Below are 17,354 nucleotides of genomic sequence, written 5' to 3'. Positions count from 1 at the left end.
TCCATGCATATAAATCAGTATAGGCACATCTTATGCAAATGTGTATTATCGTTTCTCCTCTTCTTTGGTGATGCATTACCTCTTTCTCAGTGATATGTATAAGTGGCCATTTGGAATGTTTCCCATCCTAATCCTAAACTCCAATCCTAAAACTTGGGTTTTTTTATAACCTGTTTCCAGACTTAGATCAGGAAGTATAAGTCTGGAATCCTAAACACACTTACTAAGGAGTAAGCCCCATGGAGCACAGCGCGCAGTATCCAGCCATGTCATTCTGCTAGCGCAAATGACATTGCGCTAGCAGAAACTAGGTTCCGAACTATGCGCAAGGCGAGAATCCATCTAAAGTTATGGTTGTGCAAACGCAATTGTGCAAGAGGCTGTATAACCTGTTCTGCAAGCAGTTTTGCATTATACTTTAACAACCCATTGTGCAAGCAGTTGTGCATGATGCTTGTGCAATCCATTGCATAAGCGGTTGTGCAATCAGTTGCACAACAGGTTGTGCAAAAAAAAAAAATTGGCAGAGCTCCACTAACGCTATTTGAGTTTTGTGGAATGACACTGTTGGATATTGCCCCATGGGATGCATTTCCAAGTAAGCATGCATAGGGTGGGGCTGAAAAAGTGAAGTTTGGAAAATATGCCCTCCTCCATTCCCAACCATATTTAGCACCACCGCACTAAGAAGTGGTCCTAATTTTTACAGCCAGCGCTCCTCACTTGTCACTAATTCAGCTTCCTTATATTTCTTACAAAGGCGTAGTAATAGTATGAAGAAAACAGGAGTGTTATGGATGCTGCCAACCTCTCCTCCTCTGAAATGATCAACTTCTCTCTCTTATGGCCCTATGCGCTCTGCCTCCCACTCGCCACTTCACAGTACATTATGCTGGGGTAATGTTTAATCCATCTAGGTTCCACTACAAGGAGTGAGCCCTGCTGGAAGAAAGGTGGCTGCAGAGTGATGGACAGACGGAGAATCCAACAGCACCCCCAGCACACGAACACTCCAGTTGCACTTTACACTGCACCCCTCCAGCCCCACTTTACACATTGTCGGGGCATGTTTAAAGACATGGGTATGCCATTATTACATCTAGTTTTCATCTCATCTGCAAGCCTACAACAGCCCAATGGAACACTTTTGCTGTAGCCATCTCTCTTAGGCAGTAGAAAACATATGTCTGCACTGCACCATTTCCTTTTTCCGAGTGCAGCTATCACATGGTCTAGGCAGGGATTGGCAAATTTGTCATTCAGCTTCTTAATTTTCCAGTCTTCAGTTCATCCTGAATGTTGAGATTTGTGTTTTCTATTTTAAGTTCAGTTCATCCTGAATTGTGTGTGTGTGTTTTTAATGAAAGTTCATATGCATTTTTGTGTGCATTTCTACAACTACATGCATTTTCATATGCATCTGTGAAGGTTTGAGTCCTACAGAGGCAAAGGGAAAAAGGATCAGGCTTAGAGGTCTGGAGTTTTCTGTTGCTCAGGACATAAGGGGAACCTTGACAGCATCTTTGCCTCATATACACATTTTTGAAAGCAATTTTCCTAATATAATGCATCATTATAATTATTTTCCTTAACAAACATGTTTGTACATGGTTTTTGATTGGAGAACTCCACTGCAAAGTTTGGGGAAGTGTGAATTTCAAAAAGTGAGTGAGTGTCAGTTCGTATGTATATTGGCTTGAAAATCTGAAATTGGGTAAGTTCACGTTAAAATCCAAACTGAATTTCTCCCCCATCCCTAGGTAAGAGGAGAAAGCTTTGATGGACTAGATAGAATGTCCTGTGGGTTTAATATTGCCTAACCCCTTTCTCAGAAAACTCTCTGGAAAAGACCCTGATGTTGGGAAAGATGGGGAAGGCAAAAGGAGAAGGGGACGGCAGAGGATGAGATGGCTAGATAGCATTACTGATGCAATGACTATGGACTTGAGCATGCTCCAGGAGAGAGCGCAGGTCAGGAAGGCCTGGCGTGCTATGGTCCATGGGGTCACAAAGAGTCGGACACGACTGAACGACTGAACAACAACAACCCCTTTCTCAGGAAATTTTAATTTAGACAAGAGGGACTGGAAGAGATTCTTTCAGATCCAGCTCCTTTGTAGTTGCTGACACAGTGATGTAGTGGAGACAGGGCACACAGGGCCACAGTAATGGCATTTTTGTTTAGTAGCAGGGATGCTGATGTCATCTACCACCTCCCAACTTCCTTGTTTTCTCTGGGCTTAGCTGCAATCCTCAGAGAATGGTGTGTGTGGGGGGGAGAATTTTCCCAGGAATAATATATTGTTCCCTGTTGCAATGCAAAGTATTTTGCGGTGGCTTGATCTTGAATGGGTAATTAAGAGCCATTAGCTTTACATAAAGTCCTGCTCCCGGTGGAGATGAAGACTGCAAGAGCTGGTTTGTTGATATCGATCAATGTTGCTGCCTGCAGTTTTGGACTCTCCTTTGGGTTGTGGCTGTGGGGATAAAGGTGTCAGTCTAATCTACTAGTCATGATGGATGGCTATATATTATCTTCAGCATCAGAGGCAGCATGCCTCTGAATGCCAGTTGCTAATATTGCACCCATGTCCTCCTTGTGAGCTTCTCACAGGCATCTGGTTGGTCACTGTGGGAAGAGAATACTGGACTAGATAGGCCTATGGTCTGATCCAGCACAGCTCCTACTTTTTCTTACATTAGCAGCTTCATGGTCCCATCAGGCTGTATGGGTATTTCTCCAGAGAGAAAAAAAGTGAGACCCACAGTCCTTCCATAAGTACTGCAGAAGAATGCAACTTAATCCTGCACAGAAAAGCCCTTAGGATATGGATTTACATTGTCTGAGATAAAGCTAATGTATTCCTCTTTTTTATTGCAAATATTGCTGCATTGAAGTGAATTGCACTGGAGATTGTTGTGCTGTGAATTAAGAACAGCAACAGGATAACATACATAAACATGTCATAGGCCATCAAAATCATTGTTACCTCCTTCCCACCCCAATTAAGTTCTTGAGAGCTCCAGCCATATTTCCTAAAAATGAAAGTGAGAAGCAATTTACAAGCAAATGAATATCCTAATTTATTTAACGTCATTTTAATGGATTCAATTTATATATTTTTTTTCTTACAGAAGTGTCAACTTCCATTGCAGATGATAAGTCTTGGCATTTATTGTTAATATATCTTTTGTGCTCACAATTACTTGCAAAATACTAATCAGGCTTATTTCCTGCTCGGTTCTATTAGCTTACCACTTCAAAAGCATGGCTGCTATGATTTAAAGACAGTTTTTGAATAGCCTTGCTCTCCCTGTGGCACTCGAAATTAAACCCACCTCCCCACCCCGACTCCAATTTAGCAGACTGTTTATTCCATCAGGGACAATTTGCTCTAATTAAAACATGTGTGTTCTGAAACTGTAACCATTTCTTCAGAAAGTGATTTGGTATGGGATCATTGCATAGGCCCTTATCAGCCCCATAAACAAACTTGAACCTCAAATTATACTGAGAATATAGGATTTGCCCTATTGCAACAGTCAACGGAGCTGTCTGTCAAACCTAATAGTTGCATGCAACTAAAAAAAAAGTACCCAACACAAAATTTGTGCAGTCTTGGAAGTTGGAATGTCTTCCTGAAATCTGAGAGTGATGGATCTGCAGCATATTGAAAACTTATGGAAAGCTTTAAATCCTAGTATGGTTTGGGATTTTCCCCTGATAAAAGCCATCTCTGCCCACTGGTTTAACCATTTCACTCTAGTCATATGCACAGTAACAGTACTGTACAGTAACATACTTTATTGATTGATTATATTTCTATATCATCTTTCTGAAATCAACCAAGGTGGTTTATAAAACATTCAAAAAATAAAAACTAATCAAATAAAAACACAGTAAAACATCAAAAACAACCTTAAAAACGATAACAATTTAAAAAGCCAAGTTTAAAAAGTTGCATCTTGACCCCCTTCCTGAATGGAGAGACAGTGGGGACCAGTCACAACTCCAAAGGGAGTGTGTGCCAGAGTTTGGGAGCAGCACGAGAGAAAGCCCTTTCTCACATGAACAACAAGCAGGCCTCTGTAACCGAGGGTTTTCAAAAGGGTCTCCCTTACTGATCTTAATAACCGAGCAGGTCATTATCTACACAGGTGGTCCCTTAGATAGCCAGGCCTTAAGCCATTTAGGGTACAATCCTATGCATGCTTAGACAGACACAAGTCCTAGTACTCCCAACATTCCCCAGCCATGCTGACTGGGGCATGCTGGGAGTTATATGGTTTTTTTCTGTCTAAATATGCATAGGATTCATTGTGCCCTTAGACCTTTAAAGGTTAAAACCAGGGATGGGTAACACACAGCCCATGGGCTGCATGTGGCCCCAGCCTCTCCCCATTGCATTTCCAACACTTAACAGTTTGTTAACTTTGGGTTGTTGCCTAGGTGTGAACCAGGCCAAGGATTCAAACCCAGGCTTTTCAGAGTGAAGCACTCAAAGCCCTGGTCCGGGATGGACAAATCTGCCAATTTTGCTTCCTCCCACATTCAATTTTGAAAAAAAAACCCTCAAGTTCTTTTGCCTGATATATGGAGAAATTTGCAAATTCTGGTAAACCCTTTCAAAACATTGAAGTGAACTGTAAATCCCACCCATCCCTCCAGAAAAGTAGGAGAGGGAAAGAAGAAACACACAAGCCCAAGATATGTCACAGCTTGTTCACATAAATCAAGGTTCTCAATTGCCTAATCTATGTCTCTTCCTCATTTGTTTCCCCATAGCCCTTTCCTTTCCCTCGTGTGCCTGTTATTTAGATCACCAGCCTATAGCAGGACTTTGTTTTATGCCATGTTTTCTATTGTACAGCACCTTAATTTTTGTTTTAACTGGAATTACTATTTATGGAACTATGCTCGAGTATTTTGAACCCTGCTAAATGGTTTGATGAATCCTGTCTTCATCTATACAGCATATTATCCTTCCCTTGTTACAATTCCCTGCTTAGCTGCCTCTGTCACCTTCACAACTTTATTTCAGAACTTAGTTAATTACCCTTTGATCTGCTAATTGCTTGTTACCTACAGATCCCTTGTTCCTCCTTGCATATAAAAAAGCTGTTCCTTTCACATGAATTGTCATACTGGGAGGAAACAATGGGACATCTGGCCTGGCATTTTCTCTCTAACCCTGGGCAATGATGGCTCTCCACTTTAACACACACTGACTGATCCTGCCCATTCTTTCACCTGCAACCTCCCAGAGAAGCAACAGCCAGCTTTCTATACACCTGCTCTCTTTGTTTTATCCTCATTGACAGCAGCTGTACACAGAGCAGATGTCTTTTCTGAACTGTCCATGGTGACACTTGATTTGTTTTTTCTCCTTGCAAGGCTGCAATTAATTCAGGCCAGGGTAGTTAGAATCTATGAACAGGGCAAATGTCCTGCCTCCACACCCAGAAGAGTTTATATGCTAATGAAGACATGGACATCTCTGGTACAAAATCATAAACTAGTCCAGGCCTCAGGATTTAGCTTCATTGCATTCACTAATTAAAGGGTCTGATCATTTAAAATTTGAATGGTACACGTGCCTCTCCCAGTATGAATCTACCAGTACACTATGACCAACATCTGAGGCCTCCTCTGAAGGAGGTTCAGAGGATGCCAACAAGGGAGAGGGACTTTTCAGAGGTGGCCCTCTGATTGTGAAATGCTCACCCCAATGAGGTCTGCCTGGCACCAACATGGTTGTCTTTTTGGGACCAGTTAAGACTTTCCTCTACTCCCAGGCATTTGATGGCAAATGATGGGCCTTCAATTTGGCTGTTTTATCAGTCACTGGTATTTTATTGCTAATTGTTTTTAGCTGTTTTAAATTGCTTTAAACTTTGGTACGTTTTAACACCCTTTTTGTTAAGATTGCTTGATTTTTTCCCTTAAGAAAGCTAATAAATTTAATAAATAAATAAATACAAAATAAATACATGAATAATTTAAGATATTTGGTTTATGAAATATGAGTGGTTTTGGGGTGGGACATGTTTTGATCAATTATGGTTTTGATCCAAACTTAGTCATACTTAGAGCAGACCAGTAAAAATCAACAAGAGTAAGTCATGACTCACTTCAGTCCTATTGTAGGGATGTACGAAACCCTGCTTACCTGGCTTTGCCAGGTTCCGCTGGGGGGGGAGGCGCTCCGTCCTTCCCCCCGGAATCCTGGCTGGCCGGCTCCACTCCGCGGGGATTCCGCGGAGCCGCCGGCTGGCTCCGCCAGCAGCTGGACATCCGGCTGCTGGCTAGCAGGGACGCAAATGGCAGTGGCCGTAGCCACTGCTGTTTGCGTCCCTGAATTCAGCCATGATAGGCTACGTAAAGACTTATGTAGCCTATCATGTCTGGGTTAAAAAAAAACAAACATGTACGCAAATAGCGGCGGCTATGGCCGCTGCCATTTGCGTTCCTTATTTTTGGCCGTCTTAGTCTACGTAAATATTTACATAGTCTAAGACAAAGACAAGAAAGGGGAATGCAAATAGTGTAGCAGATGCTATTTGCGTTCCCCTTTATTTTCACCGTCTTACTCTACGTAAATATTTATGTAGACTAAGACGGCGAAAATAAGGGGGAATGCAAATAGCATCTGCTACGCTATTTGCGTTCCCCCTTATTTTCACCGTCTTAGTCTATGTAAATATTTACGTAGACTAAGACGGCCAAAAATAAGGAACGCAAATGGCGGCGGGTGTAACTGCCGCCATTTACATACGCGTTTTTTTTTTTAACCCAGACGTGATAGGCTACGTAAGTCTTTACGTAGCCTATCACGAATGGGGGGGGGGAACAGACTGCAAATGGTGGCGGCGGTGGCAGCCGGTCGGAAGACCAGCCACCGCAGTCGCTGCTGGAGCCACTGCAGTTCGGAACATCCACCCCAGGTAAGTCTCGTCCCGGAGGGGATCTGTGGGAGGGCAGGGGGGGTGGCAGGCCATTCCGCCACGGAGTTTGGGGGGCCGAATGCATTGGCATTCGGCCTCACCAAGATCTGTGGCGGAATTCTCTGACATCCCTATCCCATTGATTTCAGTGGGTCTGCTCTAAGTATGATTAAGCCTGGATCGAACCCAAGAGTTTTCCTGTCCTTCATCCCACCATTTCCCTCTCTTCTTAATTGCTATCACAAGATATTTTTCTACTGGCTAAAATGGAGCTTTGAGGGAAAGGAGAACAGAGAATATGAGTGGAAGATCTTCGCTCCATTGCATCCCTTCCTAGTTTTAGCAAAGCCTTCTGAAACATATCTTGGAAACAGAAGTTTAAGGCATGGTTGAGCAATGTGTAGTCCAATAACATCTGGAGGGCTAAAACTTCCATCATAGCTAGCCAGCACAGGCTATGGTGAGTGATGATGGGAGATGCAGTCCAACCACATCTGATGGACTGCAAGTTGCCCACTCCTGGTTTAGAGTAAGAGAGATCTACATCTTGCTTTTGACGTGTGGAATGATCAGGGTTGTGCCCTATGTTGTGTTGTGACCTGTTGACTGAAGGGCATCAGGAAGTGGTGGGAGGTGAGATGGACTACCCCGGTGATCATCCTGAGGCATCTGTGGATGAAGGGTCACTTCCCCAACCTACCTCTCAGTTCTTCACGGCTCGAGGGGATGAAGAAAGGGAGCTGACTTTGAGCCCTGAAGGCTTTCACTCAGGCTTTCCCAACCTGGAGGCGTCCAGATATTTTGGACTACGATTCCAAACAGTCCCAGCCAATGGTCAGGAATGCTGGGAATTGTACCCCGAAACACCTGGAGGGTACCAGGTTGGGGAAGGCTGCTTTAGCTCATCTAATGCTGACCATAGAGGTGAGGTGGAGCAGTCAGGCACCCCCCTGGCTTGCCTTTTAAGATGAGCAGGTGATGAAAGGCATGGATCACTGATGTGACCAGTGGAGGCTGGTGGTTCCTATTTCGGTGGGGCTGTGAATCCATTCTGGGTTTCAATCAGAACCAGACACGATTCTAAAGGAGCTATCCAAGGTGCTGAACCACAGCACCAAAATAGGTTCAGGACCCTGGATAGCTCCTTTGGGGTTCTGTCTGGTTCTGACTGAAACCCCGAGTGGAGTCACAGCCCCACTGAAATTGGAGCCACCAGCTTCCACTGGATCATAGGATCATAGAATAGTAGGGTTGGAAGGGGCGGTAAGACTATCGAGTCCAACCCCATGCTCAGTGCAGGAATCCAAGTGAAAGATTTAGTCAAAGCCAATAAGGAGAGAGTGGGAGGCCTCCCAGCTTTCCTTATTATAGGGTGCCTGCATGCGGGGTTGGGAATTTTAGTTTGATGCAGATCCTGATCAATGAATAATGTTGTGGCTCTTTCAGCCCAGTTACTGCCTCATGTCTTCAAACCTGTGAAAATACCTGACATAGAAAAATACCTGATTAGTCCACTGTAAAATCAAAGACATAGGAATTTGTGTGTGTGTGTGTGTGTGTGTGTGTGTGTGGGCGGGGGGGGGCGGTGTTCTCTTCAATTTTCCATTTGCATCTTATGATTACTGGAGAAGCCCCCTAGCCTATGCTACACTTTTATTTTTCCTTCCCACTTTCACCTTCTTCCAATCAACTTTGCCCTTTCTTTGTAACCCAGAGGCAAATGGAGTAGCCCAAATGTCACCTGCAAAACCCATTACCTAATTTTTGATTAAGCCATTACACTTTGCCTTTTACATACCAGTACGATGACATATTTCAATCTCTCCTATCTGCGTTTCTCTCTAATGTAGCTTTCCCTCTCGACCCCATTTCTCTTTCACCTTTACTTATACAACCCTCTGTTCCTGGAGATGCCAAGGACCCAGCAGCATGACTGAAAAATGCTCAGGTCTATTATAGCACACTGATTTAAATTATGCTAAAGTGACAATACCTCTAGAATGGATATGAGAAAATTCAGTTTGGACTGCATTTTTCAGCGAAGTGATCTAAATAGCACTTCCCAGACTAATATGTGGATTGGGACATAGTTATCCTTTGGACTGCACAGCTCCCTGAATTTTGTGATGCAGCAGTTCTCAGCTCAAAAATTGCATACAAATAGTAGGTAAAGTTGTGTACAATCAATCTGTATATTTGGGAAAGTTGCATACACAAGTGAGTATATTAGGGACTGGTTAGGTTGGACTAGATGGATGCTAACAAAACGCATTGGTGACACCCCCCACTAACGGGGTGGGGTGTATACAAAATGCAAATGTTAGGGAAAGCTGCACTAGAAAATAAATGCAAGCTTTCCTGCTGTGATTTTTTTTAAAAAAATTGCAGACTGATGTGGACACTGGGGCTGCCTTTACACTTAAGAAAACCCCTGCAGTCCTCCCATTCTGGAGCTTTCCACATTTATTGTGGACTCCCAGACAGTGACCACATGATTGCTGAGAGGGGAAGCTTTTAATTTTCAAGGTTCCATAGAACTCAATAAAACAACACCATCTAGTGGCTGTTTTAATCACGTAACATTCCGAGTTAAAAAGATGGTTCATTAGTTCTGGATCTTTTTGAGACAAAATAACCAGGAAATACCTCTGGATGTACCCTGCAGGTTAACAACATCATGCAAAGGACCCACAAACTTCCATGAGTGAGTAATCTCAATAGCAGGATAAAAGGAGCCCTGGATGTGAAGGGACTTATGACTTAATGCATTTGAAACTGACATGGACTACATACAGACTGATTCATCCACCCCTAGCCTCACCTGGATGCTACAGATTTCCCCTGTCAGTAGCTTTACTTAGTAGGAAATATTTACTTTGCTGGCACAACCCTCAATATCTTTTCAGTCAGTACACTGAAGATATGACAGCCATGACAAACAATAACTCCTGAAGATCAATTACACCTTTATATTAAAAATCCAGGGACTTTGGGTCTGTGTATATTACTTGGAGCTGCATGGTGACTATCACCTTTGTCCCTATGCCACTCCTGGGAGCTGCTACGCATTCACCTACTTGCATGGCTGGGGATGGTGGAGTTGGAATCAAACCCACCCCATCCCCTTAGAGGGGTGTGTCACTAACAAGTTATGTTAGCATCCATGCAGTCCATCTGCATGGATAGATGTAGACATTTGTTGTTGTTGTTCAGTCGTTCAGTCATGTCCGACTCTTCGTGACCCCATGGACCATAGCACGCCAGGCCTTCCTGTCCTGTGCTCTCTCCTGGAGCGTGCTCAAGTCCATATTCATTGCATCAGTGATGCTATCATGTAGACATTACCTGGTATGAAGTGAAAGCCCAAAATTACAAGGATTAGGTGCATGTCACTTAAGATGGGGTACTTCTATTGCTTTAGAATAAATGCATACAATTATAGATATTAAAAAATATATATAAAGTACTTCTCATAATATTATTAAGTACAGTCTCTCCAAACTTTATTTATATTGGAGGACTCTTTCTGAAGAATACTTGTTTATAAGTCCAGTGTTTAGAAGTGATAAGAACTCCCTTAGGTTTGTCTATATATGTATGACTAATAATCACAGAATTGCAGATGTCCATTCTCCCTTGTTCCCCAGACTTATTACTAAATCACCACACTTCAGAGGAATCAATGAATAAACAGTGTTGCGTCTTTTTCATTACTCCCTTTTTTTAACTACTGTGATTGAATAAACCCTTTGAAGATTTTTCACATCTCTTCTCTCAGATCATGAAAGCAAGCTGTTATTTTACACATAGTTTCTGTCACGATCTCCATAGTAACATAGGCTATAGTACTTCTCACCCTAAGGAGAGTTATTTACAAATCACTTAACTGCCAGTCTTAGAGGAATAATTTGTTTAAAATATACAACTACACTAATGGAATGTTCAGACACAGCTGAACCTCAAATCTGTTTTTGTGTTTCTATGTGCAAACAAAGGGCAGTATCCAACAGTGTCATTCTGCTAGCGCAAATGATGATGCATGAGCAGAAACCAGGTTCTGAACTATGCACAAGAGGAGAGTCTAAGTAAAGTTACATTTAAAGTTATGTTTGCACAAGCGGTTGCACAACCGCTTTCAGGAGATTGGGCCATCAGATATGCTAATGCAATGCACCCTGATAGCACAAATGCAAGTGCTTGCACAACTGAATGATTCAGCAGAGCTCCATTAGCGCTATTTGAGTTTCTGGAATGACACTGTTGGATACTGCCCTTTGTATCCTGCACTGAGTGTGTGTGGGGTGGAGGTTGGGCTCAATTGCCTAAATGCCCCCTTCCAACTCTGTGATTCTATGATACTGCCAAAATGTTGTCAAGACTGGATCTGTTAGAGTTTCAGAGAATAGCAAGGAGAGACAAGAAGGCCTTCTTAAATGAACAATGCAAAGAAATGGAGGAAAACGACAGAATGGGAAAGACTAAGATCTCTTCAAGAAAATTGGAGATCTCAAGGGAATGTTTTGTGCAAAGATGGGCATGATAAAGGACAAAGAAGGCAGGGACCTAACAGATGCAGATGAGATTAAGAAGAGGTGGAAAGAATACACAGAAGAACTATACAGGAAAGATCTGAATGTCCCTGATAGCCATGATAGTGCGGTCACTGAACTTGAGCCGGACATCCTAGAGAGTGAAGTCAAGTGGGCCTTAGGAAGCATTAGTAAAAACAAAGCTAGCGGAGATGACAGTCTTCCAGCTGAGCTATTTAAAATCCTAAAAGACGATGCTGTTAAAGTGCTGCACCCAATATGCCAACAAATGTAGAACACTCAACAGTGGCCACAAGACTGGAAAAGGTCAGTTTACATTCCAGTTCCAAAGAAGGGCAACGCCAAAGAGTGTCCAAACTACCGTACAATTGCGCTCATTTCACATGCCAGCAAGGTGATGCTCAAAATCCTACAAGCTAGGCTTCAGCAGTATGCGAACCGAGAACTACCGGAAGTACAAGCTGGGTTTCGAAGAGGCAGAGGAACTAGAGATCAAATCGCCAACGTTCACTGGAAAGTTGAAAGCAAGAGAAAGCAAGACAATTCCAGAAAAACGTGTATTTCTGCTTCATTGACTACGCTAAAGCCTTTGATTGTGTGGATCACAACAAACTGTGGCAAATTCTTAAAGTGATGGGAGTACCAGACCACCTTACCTGTCTCCTGAGAAACCTGTACGAGGGTCAAGAAGCAACAGTAAGAACCAGACATGGAACAACCGAGTGGTTCAAAATTGGGAAAGGAGTATGACAAGGCTGCATACTGTCACCCTGCTTATTTAACTTATATGCAGAGTACATCATGAGAAACTCCAGGTTGGATGAATCACAGGTTGGAATTAAGATTGCTGGGAGAATTATCAACAACCTCCGATATGCAGATGATACCACCCTAATGGCAGAAAGCGAAGAGGATCTAAAGAGCCTCTTGTGGAGGGTGAAAGAGGAGAGTGCAAAAGCTGGTTTGAAACTCAACATTAAAAAAAACTAAGATCATGGCATGCGGCCCCATCACTTCCTGGCATATAGAAGGGGAAGAAATGGAAGCAGTGACAGATTTTACTTTCTTGGGCTCCAAGACCACCGCAGATGGTGACTGTAGCCATGAAATTAAAAGACGCTTGCTCCTTGGGAGGAAAGCTATGGCAAAGCTAGACAGCATAGTAAGAAGCAGAGACATCACCTTGCCAACAAAGGTCTGTCTAATCAAAGCTATGGTTTTCCCAGTAGTAATGTATGGCTGTGAGAGCTGAACTATAAGGAAGGCTGAGCACCGAAGAATTGATGCTTTCGAACTGTGGTGCTGGAGAAGACTCTTACGAGTCCCCTGGACTGCAAGGATGTCAAATCAGTGCATCCTAAAGGAAATCAACCCTGAGTGCTCATTGGAAGGACAGATACTGAAGCTGAAGCTGAAATATTTTGGCCACCTAATGCGAAGAGAAAACTCTCTGGAAAAGACCCTGATGCTGGGAAAGACTGAAGGCAAAAGGAGAAGGGGACGGCAGAGGATGAGATGGCTAGATAGCATCACTGATGCAATGAACTTGAGCACACTCCGGGAGAGAGCGCAGGACAGGAAGGCCTGGCGTGGTATGGTCCATGGGGTCACGAAGAGTCAGACAAGACTGAACGACTGAACAACAACAACACTTCAAGTCAAAATGCTCAGAGCTCCCTCATGAGAGTTTCTGAGCTTTAAAACATTGGAGGGAGCAAATGATTGGGTGCATGTGTGTGTAGGGATGTTGCAATCGTTCGTTTCCCACTTCATGTTTGACGATCGTCTCTCTGTTCAGCTCCCCAAACTGAAGTTCGTGAACCCCTCCTCACCCGCCCCTGCCCCGCTCCATTCGAGAGATTCCCACAAACTCTTGGGCGCTATGGTGATCCTGTTCACCAGCTCCCTCCAGCTCTTGCCAATCATATGTTCGGCGAACGGCTTCTGTGGCTATCCCTTCAGTTTTGCGCATTTGTTTTGGCTGGGTGACTGGCCAGATGGGTGATTAAGAAATTCAATAAATAAATAAAATTCGCCCTTCTTTTTTTCGCGTTTGCCCCTGATGTGCACATCTGCATACATGTACATTTTTGGAGCAGAAAAAAAGCACAGCTTCCAGGACCCTTTTGATTTTGCACATTCAATGAATTGAGAAATGACACAGCCACAGAGAGATCTAGAAAAAGATGAGAGCAAGCAACCCCCTTCCTACCTGAATGATGGTCATTTCATTTAGATTGAAATGGGCCATTGCCCTCAATTTCTGCGTAACAATTAGAAAGTACTATTCCTTCACAGTGGCAAGTTGAGATAGCCACCACAAGGAGATGTGCTATTATGTTGCAAATCTCTCCTAAAACTTAGAATTTAACTCCAACATTTGAGAGAATATGTTCCCAAGCAGAACAAACGGAAAGCAAAAGATAGTTCCTTCATTCATAAATCAGATGACAGCAAGCTAGCCCAAGAGGGAAATAAATAATTGTTTTGCTGTGTGCTTTTTGGTTGTAATTTCTGTGAACAGCGGCCCAGAGAGCTACGGCTATTGGGCGGAATAGAAATGCAATACCCAAATAAATAGATAAATAAATACATAAATTATAAAAGGAGCAGTGTGGTCTTGGTCTCTTGGTTTTGTGGTGTCATTCTGTGTGTTTGCGTTTCGGCTTGGCCAGGGTGACCACTGGGCTGTGAGAGAACCAAAAGGACAGCCCAAGAAATATACCCATGATGGTGATACCACTGTCACACTAGTGGGAATTATATACTATATATATCTGGAGAAATGGGAAGTTCTTTTTCCAGCTGCCGCAGGCATGGTGCTATACCTACGTAATTCGTTTCACCTCCTCCTTGCCAGTCATGCAGACTGGAAATGTGCACAAACCTCATTTTCAGCAATTATGCTTCTGGTATCAGTGCTGGCGAAATGCGCACATACCTGATTTTACGTATTTCTGCTTCTTGCATTTCTGTGTGTCTGTCGCAGTGTGGAAGCCATCAGAACCCCCGCCCCCCAAAACTAAGGTCACCATGTCTCATAGGAAACAGCTGGAAGACCTTCATGAGTAGGAAGAATTGCCAGGCAGGGCTGGAGTTTCTTGAGGCCCACTGAATGTGCAGTGCATTTTTAAAAAAGCTCTCCTTTTTTCATCATTTTCTTGTTATGATTTAACTGGAGCTGTACATATCGGAGTACCGTTGTGTGAGGAATTTAACCAGCAACACATCCCAATATTGATAATAGAAGACAGAAATGTGCCCTTTCTGCACAGCAAGAATTATTCCAACCCTCCTACCTCTATGTTCTGAAAAGTATTCTCCTCGCCAATAACAAGTAGTGAGATTGCTACTGGAATGGGTCTTTGGGTACCATAGCATCCCACAAACATACACATACCCTCACCGCAGACTGCCCTCACTCCCGTTCCCACCACTGCCTGCCCTCAGTCAGGGAAATCATAGGAGGCCTGGAATTTCTGCCTATCCAGGCTTAGAAGGCAGAAAACAGGAAACTTCCCTGAAAGGAAATCAAAATTTGTCACTCCCTGCAGGTGAGAGAGACCATTCCCTTCCCCTTTTTCCTCAGAAAAACAAGCAAGTCCTTCTGCTCTAGCCATGCCTGGGTCTCATTCAGAAGAACCCACTAACTAAAGTGGCTGATACACTTTCTGCCACAGGATAGGCAGTATCCTAGCAGGAAGGAAGCCAGATGATGCCAAAGGGGACAGAGCACCTGAACTTTAAATGGCTGAGTAGAAGGCGACTTTCAGCAGGTATAGGTGATCATGCAAGTAACACTGCTGAAATTTCCTCTTCCACACAACTATTAAAAGTGCAGGAGCCTTGCTCTGTTTTGTATCTGGCCACATTATCCAGTAGGGCATCTACACCAACCTTAACATTCAACATACTTGTCAAAACTTTGGTACTTTTATATTAATCCACTACAGGTTTGCTTAAAAATTTGTAACTACCAAGTCCTTACAGCGCTTTGAGACAAGGCTTTTCTCATGCAATCACCTTATTTAGGGAATTTCAGTGGGTACAGACAACTTCATCTTCAACTTGGACCCTCCAGTGTTTTCCCACGGCATCTTCCATCTTTTTTTCTTTCCACAAAATGTTAATTAAGGAAGAAAAGACAGAACAGCTGCACAGTTCCTTTGACTGGTTGTGCTAGGACAATTCCATGTGGAAGCATCTCTACATTCTCTTTGTAAGGAGGAACATAGATAGTTTTGCATGGTTAAATAGGTTTCTCTCCTCTGCTTATCATTCCCTCTATTTCCAATGTTCAGGCTATGAGTATTGTTGCTTATTTCATTTCATTTATTATATTTCCATACTTCCCCATAGCCAAAGCTCTCTGGGTGGTTCACAAATGTAGCCAAAATGTTTTAATGACCAAAGTATCTTGCTCATTCTCTCTGTAGGGAAGATATATTGCACTGTTTGCAAAGCTAAAGAGGTTTTGGTTCCCTACCTATGACTCCTATGATTTGTTCAGGCTGTGAGCAATGTAGCCAAAATTGCATCACCCAGGCACAAAAGGGAGGTACAAGCAGGCTTATCTGGAGGAACCCTGCAGAAGGGACCCTTCTGAGGTTTGCAGAAGTATAGAAAATATTTACGAAGAAAGAAACTTAACTGGGGGGCACCCCCACCCCAACAGCTCAATGAGGGCTGTACATGCTCAGTGGCCATGGCATGCTGACTGACTGTTTGTGGGGAGCAGAAAATGGGGGGGGGGCGTAGAATGGAGTGGCTACAATCCTAAACAAGGAGCATTCCATACTGCCACTTGTATAGGTAGGATGGATGACAGCACTTAAGAGGTATTTTCCCAAGGAAGCGCAACTGAGTTGTAGCCCCAGTGGCCTGTCCCTTTCAGGGATATTCCAGGCCCATCCCTGAATCTTCAGCTTTCATTTTAAAATGTAAGCTTCACTCTTTTACTTATAGAGATATGTAAGGAGTCATAATTGCATTCTATTATGATTGAATTTGGGCCTTAAGAAGCGTTGCTAATAACAAGGCAGCAGGAGATGATGGTAGCTGAACTGTTTAAAATCTTGCAAGATGATGCTGTCAAGGTGATGCATGCCATATGTCAGCAAATTTGGAAAACACAAAAATGGCCACCAGATTGGAAAAAATCAACTTATATCCCCATACTAAAAAAAGGAAGCACCAAAGAATGTTCAAACTATCGAACAGTGGCACTTATTTCACATGCCAGTAAGGTAATGCTCAAGATCTTGCAAGGTAGACTCCAGCAATTCATGGAACCAGAATTGCCAGATGTACAAGCTGGGTTTAGAAAAGGCAGAGGAACTAGAGACCAAATTGCCAATATCCGCTGGATAACAGAGAAAGCCAGGGAGTTTCAGAAAAACATCTATTTCTGTTTTATTGACTATTCTAAAGCCTTTGACTGTGTGGATCATAACAAATTGTGGCAAGTTCTTGGTGGTATGGGGATACCAAGTCATCTTGTCTGCCTCCTGAGGAATCTGACCAAGTAGCAACAGTAAGAACAGACCACGGAACAATGGACTGGTTTAAGATTTGGAAAGGAGTACGGCAGGGTTGTATACTCTCACCCGACATATTCAACCTGTACACAGAACACATCATGCGATGTGCTGGGCTTGATGAATCCAAGGCTGGAGTTAACATTAACAATCTCAAATATGCAGATGATACCACTTTGATGGCTGAAAGCGAGGAGGAGCTGAGGAGCCTCATGACAAAGGTGAAAGAAGAAAGTGCAAAAGATGGGTTGCAGTTAAACCTCAAAAAAACCAAGATTGTGGCAACCAGCTTGATTGATAACTGGCAAATAGAGGGAGAAAA

At 43.2% G+C, this 17,354-nt stretch overlaps 1 protein-coding gene across 2 annotated transcripts in view; it reads right to left on the bottom strand.

Annotated features, from left to right (window-relative positions):
- GPC6 (glypican 6) overlaps positions 1-17,354 on the bottom strand; it is a 1,207,844-nt gene that overhangs the window by 451,731 nt on the left and 738,759 nt on the right. The window lies entirely within an intron of this gene.

Source organism: Heloderma suspectum, chromosome 3 (genome assembly GCF_057233095.1).
Source record: "Heloderma suspectum isolate Gila_16-S chromosome 3, 16-S_ref, whole genome shotgun sequence".
Taxonomy (NCBI): domain Eukaryota; kingdom Metazoa; phylum Chordata; class Lepidosauria; order Squamata; family Helodermatidae; genus Heloderma; species Heloderma suspectum.
The sequence above is the reverse complement of the archived record's forward strand: the minus strand, read 5'-3'. Positions and strand labels throughout refer to the sequence as shown.